Raw genomic sequence first — 14,292 nt, forward strand, 5'->3', positions numbered from 1 at the left:
CTTGATGAAACAGGGGATCAATGTTAGCTGAGTAATGTGACCCTGTACACAAACGGATAGCTCTCTTTTGTAGTTTTAAGATAGAATTGAGTTTAAAAGAACCACAATTTATAGCCCAAACGGTATCAAGGGGGGACTAAATAATTATTGTAAAATGAAAATAATGTTTAATAATACATGAGGTTTGTATAGCGCACTTTCCATCTTGATTAGATGTTCACGGCGCTTCAGAACAAGAACAACAAAAAATGAACAATAAGTCAATGTCATTCAAAAAGCACTATACAGGTATGTTTTCAGGTTGCCTTTGAAGGTGGTCACTGAAGTTTGGGTTTTCACACTCTAATGAGGAAGAAGGAATTTTAACTTGGAAATTATCCCAGTACTTTTTGAAACACACCTTCTAACATGATGTATGTTTTCCAGGTCAAAAATTCATCTATGATTACACCTAAAAAATGTATTTATCTGCTCTAACGGTGTGCCGTCAAATGCTAATGTAAATCGATGTATTATTGTAATTATGTATAAAAAAATAAATATGCCTTGTATTCAGGGGAAGTTTATTGGTTTTGAACCAATTTGATACGTTGTTGATTTGTCATATTTTTTATAATTTGTTTTATAATGAATTAAGGTCTTTGTGAGAATAAGATATATGTGTGTCGTCAGTAAATGGGCCGGGGAAAGGGACAAGTGAGAGGAGGTTTAGATAATGTAATTAACATGGAGTAGAAATAAAAGCGGGCATAAAATGAAACCCTGAGGAACACCGCAACGAATAAAAAGGAATCAGAGGCATAATTGTTAAAAATTACATATTGACTTCGATTATTCAAGTAATCTTGAAACTATGAAAGAGATTTACCACTTATTCCATAATTGAGTTCATCGTGGTGAAGGGTTAACCAAGTACCCAATATTAAAATGTTACCTTTTATCCTCTGTATATCCGTATGTTATGGAGTTGCAATATAAATTTCTGCTATATCATATACTATTTTCAATTTCGTGTCAATGACTATTGTGTGAATATTTTTTATTTATATATTTGATGTAAATATTTCTTAAGGGAATACAGGGCTCTCTGTCAGAGCTTGGGCTCCGTTTGCCAATATGGCGACGACTAACGGACATCAGCAGCCAATCACAATCAAGGCTTTCACGGCAAAGTTTCCATAGATTGGCCGTAATCGAACTGACGCTACTCTGTTCAAATAAAAGTGAAATATTAAAAAGCAAACAGATTTGCATTAAAATTTCATTTATCGTTTTATTCTTCATCTTTATCTTTTTTTCTGTTTTTCTCTCCTGTCCTTCCTTTTCTTCTTTTACCCCCCCCCCTTTAGTACCGCGAAGAGGGGGGTTCGCGGTCCCTTCGGCAACCCTCCTTGGGTCCATAGGATCAAACGAGCATAACAATTCCATAAAATAAGATATTAAATAAACAGGCTAATGAAATTTTAATTTTGCATTATTTCGGTGATACAAATCCATGTTTGTAAATCCCAGCCATTACCTGTTTTCCTTCAGCAAGAAATTTACCGTTATTGTGCTGCACTATGGATGGGTACCCGGTAGTATATATTCCTTGAATGCTTTTTAGCCCTATCATGGTAATGTTACCAAGTATCAATAGCTGCGTTGTATAAATGGACCAAAGGACCCCCTTGGAAATAAGCCATCTCGACTTATATGGGCTATCCTGTCAAGGTAATTTTTTTATACTTCGCATTATTCATGTAATTGTTATCTTTTACCTGACAAAATCAATCAAATTATTACAATAAAGTCACTCGCAAATCGCCCAATCTACTCTGTAGTGCAAAAGGCAGAGCTACCTGAGAAGGCATCGATGCCACTTTGATTTTTTCGGACAGGCTTTTCCACAGATTTGGACTTGCAAAGTGAAAAGGATCACCAAGTTATTTTTTCACTTTTGGAATTACAGGGACCCCCAAAGGTCGGTAGTGATATTGACAAATAGAAATGCATTGCGGTGCTGTTACCTGATGAAAAAGCGCATCGAAAGTGGGTGCTATAGAGAAAATTTGAAAAAGGCGTACGAGCACATTTATCGACATGATTGGCAATGTGATTATACCAGCAGCAGCATTTTGAAGAATTTGAAGCTAATGGACTGATTCCGGGGTAAAATGCAAAATGAGAAAATTACACCATCACGTAAATTAACTTGTCATTTTTTTAAGCTTTCGCTTTGTCAGACCGTGCGTTTTTCTCATGTCTACACACCAATCAGATAAACCTTTTTAGAAATAAATACTTAAACAGCGTGAAAGATCATGTGTAAGGGGGTCGTATCGCAATATAATTAGGTATAACTTTCAAAGTAACTAGATAAATAAGCAACAACATAATTGATCCTCCACCTCCCCCCCCCCCCCCCCCCTCCCAGGCTCAAGTAAGGGGTGACGCCCAGGTATTAATGTATAGTAAAGAAGAATGAGTAAAGATATTTAGAAACAATAGACAAGCAGAGCGCCGTGAGAGGCTATCCATCCATCACCAGGCGAGCGCATCCACAAAAAGTGATTATAACTTACACCTTAAATTGGTAGTTAGTCATATTTCTTGGAATAGAAGGGCAATTTAAGGGGAATAATATTTTGTTGTTGCTAAATTGTATTTTTGATTTTAAAAAACTTGGCATTTTGCATCCTTACATTTCATGCATAGAAATAACTGTTAAACGATAATGCAAAAATACCATAACTTTGATATTTTGATCCAATTTAGATGAATTTTCAGTGCTTTGATAGTTTTTTTATTTTGATCCATACAATGAAAGACGGGTGACAGATACACAGAACAGAAAAACTGAATGATATTCCACTAAATGATAACATCGGCATTTATATGCCCTTCGCGATTCCATGTATGGTTGTTTTGACCCTCTTTTTGTATAGCTGTACATATTTCAAATCCACTCTTGAGTTCTTAGAATATTGTTAATGGAGTTTCACTTAAAGCTCCAAAGGAAGCTGATAACCATGACAATTATTACGCCAGGGGCGGATCGAGGATTTTTTCAGATGAAAATTTTGACTAGCCAAAAATAGGGGTTTTCAACCACAAATTAAGGGCAGTTCGTACCAAAAAAATTGACAAGCCCCCCCTCCAAAAAAAGAAAGGTTTTCAATCTCACAAATAAAGGATATTTCGTACCCGAAAATATTTGACAAGCAAAAAAAAGCCCCCCCCCCCTCTGGATCCGCGGCTGTATATATTACGCTATAATCACATCATCGATATCAACGCCAGGGCCCTGTCTTACAAAGAGTTATGAGTGATGCGATCAACCTCAACTATTATACATGGCAATCCACCAATGTCATAACTTTTTTTCTTCAGGAAATTTGCACTTTTTAAAGAAAAAAATGTCCTATGTACAAAAGGAAAAGCACACTAAATTATCAAGAAAACGATGAATGTATGAATATACATGTCTAGATTTTTTTTGGAAGAAATTAACATGCAATTTAGAAGTTGATGTTCCATCGTAGTGGCGGATCTAGGTAGCACAGCCTATCCGTGCCTCCCCCCTTAAGAGGGACAATTAAAATTAGTAATGTAAAAATGTCGTTAAAACAGAAGTGTGTCCCCCCCCCCTTCGAAAGTGAAGACTTTTTTTCTATGCTTGTCAATTTATTTCGTGGATGAAATCTCCTTAATTCCCCTTTCCTCGGAAAAAAAGTGCCCCCTTTCGAAAAATCATGGATCCGCCCCTAAGAACAATGTTTTTTGGTTCTGTATAAAAAGACATTATGTACACTCAAAATTGTCATTTGAAAGACTAAATACATAATAACTTTCAATCAAGGATGGATCTTATCGTAGATTTAAAAATATACAGCGTAAATCTATTAAGAAATTGAAGCAACCGAAGAATTATAACTACAATCAAAACATAACGAATATCGATGAAACGTTAACACAAAAACCCCAAGAATATTCAACTAAAGTTTCATGTGGGCAAAATAAAACACCGAATACTATAAAGTAAAAATGGAATATATTATAACCATGGCAGGCATTGAAAAACAATCAAAGCATAGAAGTATGCTGTGCTTTATGAATTAAAAATTACTACTATCCCGTCCTCTAGTTGTACTATAATATCTTGTGCAAATACTATCATATATCTTTAGATACCACAGTATACTATTATTGATATGCCATTTGTAAAGACTATTCGATATAACCAAATCTCAAGCTTAAAGAATTCTTCTAGTTCTTTGATGTGGTAATAAAGTAGAACCCTGTTTTTTTTTTAACAAAATATTATCAAAGGGAAAATGTTTGATTGTGCAAAATGACACTGACCTAGGGTGAAGCATGAAAATAACTTTGACACGAGTAATAATTCATCGACAGTAGTGCACACGGAATTCATAAAAGAATAAAATTTTGTCAGAGGGGCATCGAATAGAATATTATTCAAATAAAGAATACTAGATTCGTATGAAAATGAATGGAATCTCTCAAACATAACGATATTCTTTTTCAAATGCCAATATTCTTGTCAAAATAACAAAAAGCTTTACTTTTCTTAATGGACAATCTATTCAGAGCCCCTTATGATAAAGTGTCTTTTAAAATTGGAGTAGATCGTTTGATATTTCAGTGTACCTTCATATTGCCAATCTGATCAAATTTAATCCTCAATGTGGATGTAATAAACATTTTTAAAGAAGTGTGGCGGAAGAACCTCAATATAAATTATATATAATACCTCAAAGCCAGGCTACCGTATGCAGCGGGAGACACCCCCCCCCCTCTTTCTCTCTCTCTCAGACAAATTACATATGCTGAGGGCTGAAAAAAGACCATAAATGTGTTTAGAACAGTTGCTATTAAATCATTGGGGTATTAGTTAAAACAACATATATGCACTTTTATGTAAAAGCTTTAAATTTCAAATAAATTTAGGTTTAAAAAATATCATAAGATTAATATAACGCCTTTTTTCATCATAGCATGCTCATTGAAATCGGCCTAAAATTTACATCATATGGACGACTTTCTTTAGCATCTTCGTGATCAAAATTATCTTCATCGCTTTATATTTGGATAAACCAAAGTTGTATGGCATGATAGAAATCATCAATCATTACAGCGATACCACCAAGCTCCATCTCCAGTCTATTGGGTCACAGTTATCTGACCTCCGCCCCCCCCCCCAAAAAAAAAAAATGTTCCGTGAACTTTGCCTTTAAGATAAACACTTCAGATGCGGAGGTATAGGGGATGATTTTCACTATACATGTAAATGTTGTGAAAAAGAGGAAAGGAAAACCGAAGAAATATGCGGATCGACAGTATAATATCAAAAAGACAGGTAGGCCTATACATGTAGTATTCATCAGATAGAAGTATGTCTTATGATTTACATGTGTACACTTATACCTTTTTTTCGAATTTGGACAGAGAATAGATAGATAAATTCTCCCGATGACGACAAGATACTTTTCCAGACCAACATAATATGCCCACGAAAGAATGGTGCACCGTGAAACCACCATAGAAACCGTCATGAGTTACAACAACACAACGAGTTTGGTTATTCATTTGGCCTATTTCACGAGGAGAATGAATAAGTCTTCCTCTTTTATTCATTTAATTGAATAGAGGAACTGACAAGGAACAAATCCATGGATATAAACCTACTACCCGATACAGCAAACAGCAACAGGATTGCCAATGTTTGCAAAATAAAATTTAAAAAAAGAGGAAAACTTGAGTATAATTATTCATCTCCACAAAGCTGCCTGGATGAAGAAGGTTCTATAAACTTAATTACAGTAGTATTTGTTTTCATAGATGAGCATCAATTCGTTATCGGAGATGACATCAAATATGTATAGGGTAATAAGGCATAGTAGAGGTTTATGCTGTCTAGAGGCAAATCAATTACCGACCCCATACGAACAGGATGGTGATTATAATGATGTGTACCAAGTGTACCAAATATTCTTATATAAGGGGAGCGAGTAAGCCATTATGTTGTGAAATAGGTGTCTTTTTTATCCAGGATATAACCTTCGATGACTCAGTATACATGTATTGAATATTAAAGGTCATGTCCATCTCAGAAAAATGTTGACTTGAATCAATAGAGAAAAAGCAGCCAAGCACAATGCTGAAAATTTCATCAAAATCGGATGTAAAATAAGTTATGACATTTCAAAGTTTCGCTTATTTTTATCAAAATAGTTATATGAACGAGCCAGTTACATCCAAATGAGAGAGTCGATGCTGTCACTCACTATTTTTTTGTTTTTTATTGTTTGAATTATACAATATTTCAATGTTTACGAATTTGACGATTAGGACCTCCTTGCCTGAAGCACAAAATGTTAAAATAATGAATTCCACGTGTTCAGGGAGGAATGAAACTTCATTTCACATGACAATGACGAGAAAATTAAAATATTTCATATTTCATATAATAAAATACAAAAGAAATAGTGAGTGAGTTATGTCATCAGTTCCTCATTTGCGTACCGACCGAGATGTGCATATAATTGTTTTGTGAAATGAAGCGAAACTTTCAAATGCCACAACTTTCTTATTTTACATCCGATTTTGATGAAATTTTCAGCGTTATGCTTGTAGAATTTTTCTCTTTTATTCAAATCAAGTTTGTGTTGGGGTGGACTTGTCCTTTAAGAGCATATGAGAAACTGAACCAAATTAACAACAAGAATGAGGGTAAATCCTCAATAAATTGAAAGTATTTCCAGATTGCTTGGGAATGGTGGCCAACCGAGCGCTGGATTTAGATGAAATGCGTATAGATATTTGAATTTAAGTTAAGAATAGAAATTCTTTGAGATTTGAAAATGAATCTTGAATAAAAGATTCATATCATAAATATCCAGGGCTACACTGGACACTATTTCTATCCATGAAATTTAAATCTAGAGCTGTTATATTGTCATCAATATACAAAATAATTCAAACACAATAAACTGATTAGAGGTATGGTATCATTATTAATTCGTCAGCTTTGCGAGCGTTCAAAGCATTCGAACGAGATTATTAAACACAAAAAATTATTTGCCAGGACAGTAATGATAGAAAAATACAAAATATAGGTACATTTGCATAATTTACAAGACAGAGAATATTAAAAAATACATGCAAATGACAGATAATAGACTTCCCTTTTACCTGTCTTGTCTCCTGCACTGACTATCAAAATAAGTCCGCGTGATTATTAATTATTCAAACCTTCACTTAAAATCATCTCTGATCATAAATCTCTCTATATAAAACCATTTCAATACATGGAAATGAGATGATCCTTCTATCTATTCGGTGTATTGACCAATGCTACCGATTATATCCATTCATCTATCTTCATTAGTTGTGGGGGTTATACAAAATTTTACGAGTTATTTAATTACACTGAAGCTGAGGTGGAAGCGATCTTTAAATGATTGTGACAGCATTAAACAAAGCTGATTAACCAAAAAAGGGAGTGGAAAAACGCTCGGAGCAAAGAATTGCATTTAAATTGAGCAGTGTCATAATTAGGGGGTTCTCATAAACTTTGAAGCAGCAAACTTTTCATCAGGTTTTTAGATATGGGCCTATATAATATTTTGCCGATATTGTTGTTGTCGAACAAGTCCATATTGTCAATTGATTTTACACAAGTCATCAAATGGGGAAAAATCGGAGATGAGTTTGATAATCCTTAGTTACACCATGTGCACATTATTGATGGTATGAAAATGAAGCAACTGATGTTTCACATATATTTCTCTTTTTACATCCATGCAGATTTTCATATTACAATTCAAGGAAATATTGTAAGCAAAATTGTCAGCTCCGCATTGAATAGAAATGTCATTATTTTTCTTACTTATTTACCGTATAACTTAAAACATATCGCTTTTTACTCATCGCACATTATAACAAGAATTCCAGATATTGAGACACACAAGGCAAGCATGGCAAGTTAAAGAGTGTTTCATCATGAGCTTACTGCATGTCACTGTTTACTGACACATTATTTTAAATGAAATAATGAATGGTATGCTTCCTTATCACCTTCGATTTTTCTCTCTTTATTCTAAAAGGACAAGTCCATCCCAACAAAACAAATTATTTGAATAAAAGGAGAAAAATCCAACTAGCATAACACTGAAAATTTCATCAAAATCGGATGTAAAATAAGAAAGTTATGACATTTTGAAGTTTCGCTTAATTTCACAAAATAGTTATATGCACATCCTGGTCGGTATGCAAATGAGGAGACTGATGACATGACATCATCCACTCACTATTTCTTTTGTATTTTATTATATAAAATATAAAGTATTCAATTTTTCTCCTCATTGTCAAGTGAAACAGTGATTAATTCCTCCCTATACATGTGGAATTTGCATTGTTTAATACTATATGGTTCAGTCAAGTCGGTCCCTATGGTCAAATCTGTAAAAAAATGAAATATTGTATAATTCAAACAATAAAAAACAAAAGAAATAGTGAGTAATCAACATCATCACGTGACTCATTTGCATGTCACTGAGTTGTGCATATTACTGTTTTGTGAAAAATAAGCGAAACTTTAAAATGCCATAACTTTCTTATTTTACATCCGATTTTGATGAAATTTTCAGTGTTATGCTAGTTTGATTTTCTCTATTCATTCAAATCAACATTTTGCTGGGGTGGACTTGACCTTAAATAATTGATGGTGGCTTTGTCTCTAAAATAATCAGGACGGAAAACTGCATTCTAGGAATCTCTGCTTGCTAATCAATCGATTCTATTACTAAAATATGATTTTCAGCACTGGTTTCAACACACGAGTAAGACTTACATGCATAATAAAGTACTACATACCAAGTTTTGTCATTTTGCAAATTTTAATTTTACCAATTTCAATTTCTATTCAGGCTTCTATCGTTAGATTATTGTAGAAAACACAATTTACCTGGAAATGATTTAGGGTTAATAACGTTAACAGGTTAGTGATGATTAATATGAGGGGGAAGATAGCGGTAAGGTAAACATGTATGAAGATGCCGAAAGAAGACGGTTTTCTGATGAACTCATTATATTCAAATTATACATGAAAGAGATAACCATCCCATTGGCCTTACCAAGTCATTGAAAATAACATCGAAGTCTCAAAGGGTGAAAGATAGCAGGCAGTATTGTGAATTCATGATTATTTAATTCTTAATGTTAATTTCTGTGACGAATTCACCTAATATCTACTGTATTTTAATCGTTTGACTTGAAATAAGATTGAAATGGAAACCGATCATGTTCCCTTTGTAGGAAATTTCTTTCGCATTTTAGTTGCTGCATGATTCCAAGTCATTTGTATAAAGTAGTAGTAGTAGTAGTAGTTGTAGTAGTAGTAGTAGTAGTAGTAGTAGTAGTAGTAGTAGTAGTAGTAGTAGTAGTAGTAGTAGTAGTAGTAGTAGTAGTAGTAGTAGTAGTAGTAGTAGTAGTAGTAGTAGTAGTAGTAGTAGTAGTAGTAGTAGTAGTAGTAGTAGTAGTAGTAGTAGTAGTAGTAGTAATAGTAGAAGTAGTAGCAGCAGCAGCATGCAATAGCAGCATTAGTTGTAGTAGAAGAAGTAGTAGTAGTGGTAGTGGTGGTAGTAGTAGTAGTAGTAAGTAGTAGTAGTAGTGGTGGTAGTAGTAGTAGTAGTAGTAGTAGTAGTAGTAGTAATAGTAGAAGTAGTAGCAGCAGCAGCATGCAATAGCAGCATTAGTTGTAGTAGAAGTAGTAGTAGTAGTAGTAGTAGTAGTAGTAGTAGTAGTAGTATTAATAGTGGAAGTAGTAACAGCAGCAGTAGTAGTAGTAGTAGTAGCATAGGCGGCGGAAGCGGGGGGATGGGGGGACAGATCCCCCTAAATTTGAGGTGGGGGGACGATCCCCCTCTAAAATTTTAGTTGATAAGCTTTTTCTATTTTTTTTTGCTTGTCAATTTTGTTTCCTGCGTCCCCCCTAAATTCATATGGACCCTCCCAAAATGTGTTTGCCCCCTAAAATTCTAAAATTTAGGTTGATGACCTTTTTTTTTTTTTTGCTTGTCAAATTTTTTACCTGTGTCCATCACAAAATTTTAGGTGGACTCCTCCTAATTTTTTTGGCTTCCGCCGCCAATGAGTAGTAGAAGTAGTAGTAGTATCATCAGCAGTTGTGGCATTATTGGGGGAAAAGTCATTTTATAAGCTCTTTTGCATTTCTAAAAGAGAAATTGAAGGATTTCGGCTGGGGGGCTGATTTATACGGCTTGGTGGATAAATTAAACCTGGAAACTTAAAAAAAATTGATTTACTCTTTGGCAAGATGTGACTTCTACTAAACTTGAATTATCAAAATCTCTCATCAAATACAATCATTAATTCTCCCAATAAATACAATATCTCGAATATCCTCAGATTTATATTCTCTTCAAGTATAGCCTGACTCAAAATGATGATGTTTATGCTAATTATTCATGCCTTTTTAAATCGAAATCATTGTGAGAATAGCACCTGCCACCACTTGAATAAATGAATAATCGAATAAACGAATAATCGAAATGAATGAATGCATGAATAAATATACAAATACAATAATTAATATAATCAATATCTGAATAAATGAATGAAAATAAATAAGTAAAAAACAATAATAAGGAATCACTTAATAAGTAAATAAACAAAAGGTAGGTAGGTAGGTAAGTAGGTAGATAGATAGATAGATAGATAGATAGATAGATAGATGGATAAGTAAATAGATAAATAAGTAGACAAATGCATAAATTAATTAATAAATAGAATAAAATGAAATGAAATGAAAATAAAGTGAAAATGAAAAGGGGTGATATGTGATATAATCTTTTTAAACTTTTCAGAAGAGTCGCCCCACGTGGTATATGCATCGTTTAACACCCATGTTTCATTACGTTTGACTGTCCTCCTTACAATAATTCAAATTGATTATATCAATTCAATTCGGCGTATTATGTGAAAGAGATTGTAAAAGCAGTCCAGAGACTGGTACATACAAATACATTCAATGAATATAATAATGTACGAGATGAAACACAAAGAATGGTGCATAACAGGAGCAATTAACCCAAATTTGTCTATATTCGTCATCAATTCACATCTTTTTTCTTTTGGGCATGAACATTCTACATCTACATCCATCATGCTTTCATAGTGATTGTTTTATTCAGTTTTGCATGGAATCGAGTGTCATGCATATTCCATGCATTTCAAACTGTCAAACCGGTTTCTTAAGTTTTCGTGTCTAACGAATAGATCACGAGATGGCAGTACACTAGTATGCCAGTTAGAAATATTAATTTCATGCGTCTCAAATTTGACAGATCTTTAAGAGAAATCTACAATGTGCGAGCTGAAATTGTTAATTAAAATGACCTAAAATTAGTCAAAATAAGACCCGTTTGTAGGAACTCTAACATAAAAATTAGAGATTAATCGTTAATTTGACAGAACAATTCTGACTGGTTCCCGGTCAGTTTACTAAGCAAATGTGCATGCACCGATGATTGTGATAGGTTATTTCATTCAGAAATTAATCGCTAACCCTTTGTGTTACGGACCATGAACCCTAGCATTAAGAACCATGAAAGTTCAAGTCCACCCCATAAAATGTTGATTTAAATGAATAGAGGAAAATCAAACTAGCATAATACTGAAAATTTCATCAAAATCGGAGGTAGAGTAAGAAAACTTAAAAACAGTTATTTATGTACAGCTCAGTGAATTGCAAACGGGACAGTCGATGATGTCCCTCACTATTTTTTTTTAATTGTTTGAATTATGGAATATTTAATTTTTTATAGATTTGACAATAAGGGCCAACTTGACTTGAACCATACAGTATCAAAATAACGCTACATAATTCCACATGTTCAGGAAGGAATTAATCTTTGTTTCATTAGACAATAAGGAGAAAATTTGACTTTTTCATATTTCATATAATGAAATACAAAAGAAATAGAGAGTGGATGACGTCACCAGTCTCCTTATTTGCATACCGACCAGGATATGTATATAACAGTTTTATGAAATTGTGGGAAATTTCAATATGTCATAACTTTCTTAGTTTACATCCGATTTTTCATTAAATTTTGTGTGTTGTGCTCGTTGATTATTCAAATCAACTTTTTGTTGGGGGTAAACTTGCCCTTTAGTAAAGAGAGTTCAGCTAACTCAGTTTCAAGGGGCTACCAACATGCATGGCGCAATTCAAAAGAAGTTGTGCAATATTGGTAACCCATTGAAACCGGGTTGGCCGAACTCTCTCTATTAATGGCTCTGCTAGAGCATTTTGTATTTTAGAGCACCACCTATTAACAAAAATAAGCACAGCAGAGGCGTCAATCCGGGGGGGGGCAGGGGGGCGATCACCCCACCAATGAAAATGTTGGGGGCAAACATATCATTTTGTCCCCCCAATAATTCCAAATGTGTGCAAAAATAAAATAAGATTGTATTGTTTCACAGAAATCAGCAAGTGAGATTGATATACACAACTTGTTCTTTATTTAAAATCGTCCGCTTTTTAGATTGAAATATAAAAATTTTCAGCTCGCGCTTCGCGCTCGCATGATATCTATAGCAAAAATCCATACTTTTCTGATTAAATAGGTGAATACAATGTCTAATTCTCAGTTCTAAACCACAAAAGAACTCCCACTTCGATTTGCAATAATCTTTTGATGGATATTTATCTTGTTCTTTATTAAAAACCTCCATAAACTGTCAATTTGTTTTAGATCGAAATATCAAAATTTTCAGCTCGCGCTTCGCGCTCCCATATATTGCTATTTTAGACACCCATCTTAATCATTGGTACCAAATATGCTTAGAATATCAAGCTTTCAGGTCAGAATATAAAGACATTTCATCTCGCTCTCGGCACTCGCATTATCTGTGATGTGAGATATGTATCCTCCTCATGAGTTACTACAAAACAGGTTTTCAGTTCAGTATACTAAAAGATTTAGGGGGGAGGGGAGGTGCAAAATCATGACTCACCCACACACACACACACACACACACACACATATGGGTGTGTGTGTGTGAGGGTGTGATGGTGTGTGTGTGGGTGAGTCATGATTTTGCACCTCCCCCCAATCTGGAAAATGGATCGACACCCCTGAAGCACAGGGGTACCTAAAGTCGGGATTATTCCCCCTCCAAAATAAAGAGGGAAGAGAAATGACAAGGAAAATGCTTCCCTTGTCTCGCTTCGTTTCTTCAAAGTTCTAAGGCAGGGTACTTTGGGATCCCATGACATTTTTTTTAACGAATTAAAAAAGGGTTCTTTTTCGTGGGGACGCTTCCCATATGAATCGAATCAAATCTTTTCGTCTCTTAAAGCCAGGGTTATACCAAAACCGAATTCGGACTGAATCTGGTGAATTTGGTGGCTCGTATGAAAGTTGTTGTCGGGAGTTTTCTATTCTCCCTCCGCGAATGTGAGAAAATTCGGTAAGGAATCAGGAGCATTCCCGAAGGAATTCGACTCGTTTTGAAATGTGCAAAACCAGCTGCTGAATACCCTCAAAAATACTCCCGAATGTGGTCACACACTGGATGTATTCGGATGAGATTCGGTTGGATTAAGGGTGGCATTTGGGGTATTCTGTGCTGAATCAGGACCTACTCGAGACCAATTCGTCTCTATTCGGGGAGCTCCCCGAACCAGCTACGAATATGTTCCTAATCCACCAGATCTATTCGGATCAGGCCGTCTTCGGGCAAAATCGGTACGAATTTATTCGGGAGAATTCGGAACTAGTGTGACTCTACATAGTTTTATCTGTAATCGTATCTATTACTGTAATTGAATTAAATTCTCATCTCAAATCGAATCTGTATATTTGAATTGCATTAATATTCAATCACAGGTCAAAGAGTAGATTTATGAATAAAATACATAATTCGTTATAGTAATAAATTTGTTAACGGATAAAAGTCGAAAGAAACCATTAATTTTAATTTTAGGTATTCCTCTCTCAGACAAAGAAAAATGTTCTATTTGCATGCTTTTTAAAATTATCATTAAACGAATATAGAAATCTACTATTAATCATTCCAATCTGCTTTTTTTTATAATATCAACCGTGAGCATATAGTAATTTCACTTATCATGATTAAAGTGTTTCGAAACGCCTTTTTGGCAGCCCCAAGGTCTTATTGCCGCTAATATCACAGAGTGAATCAAATCTTAAGAGACACACATAATCATCTTCCAATTTGAATAAAATTTTGTTTACA

This window comes from Lytechinus variegatus, chromosome 1 (assembly GCF_018143015.1).
Source record: "Lytechinus variegatus isolate NC3 chromosome 1, Lvar_3.0, whole genome shotgun sequence".
NCBI classification, from domain to species: Eukaryota; Metazoa; Echinodermata; class Echinoidea; order Temnopleuroida; family Toxopneustidae; genus Lytechinus; species Lytechinus variegatus.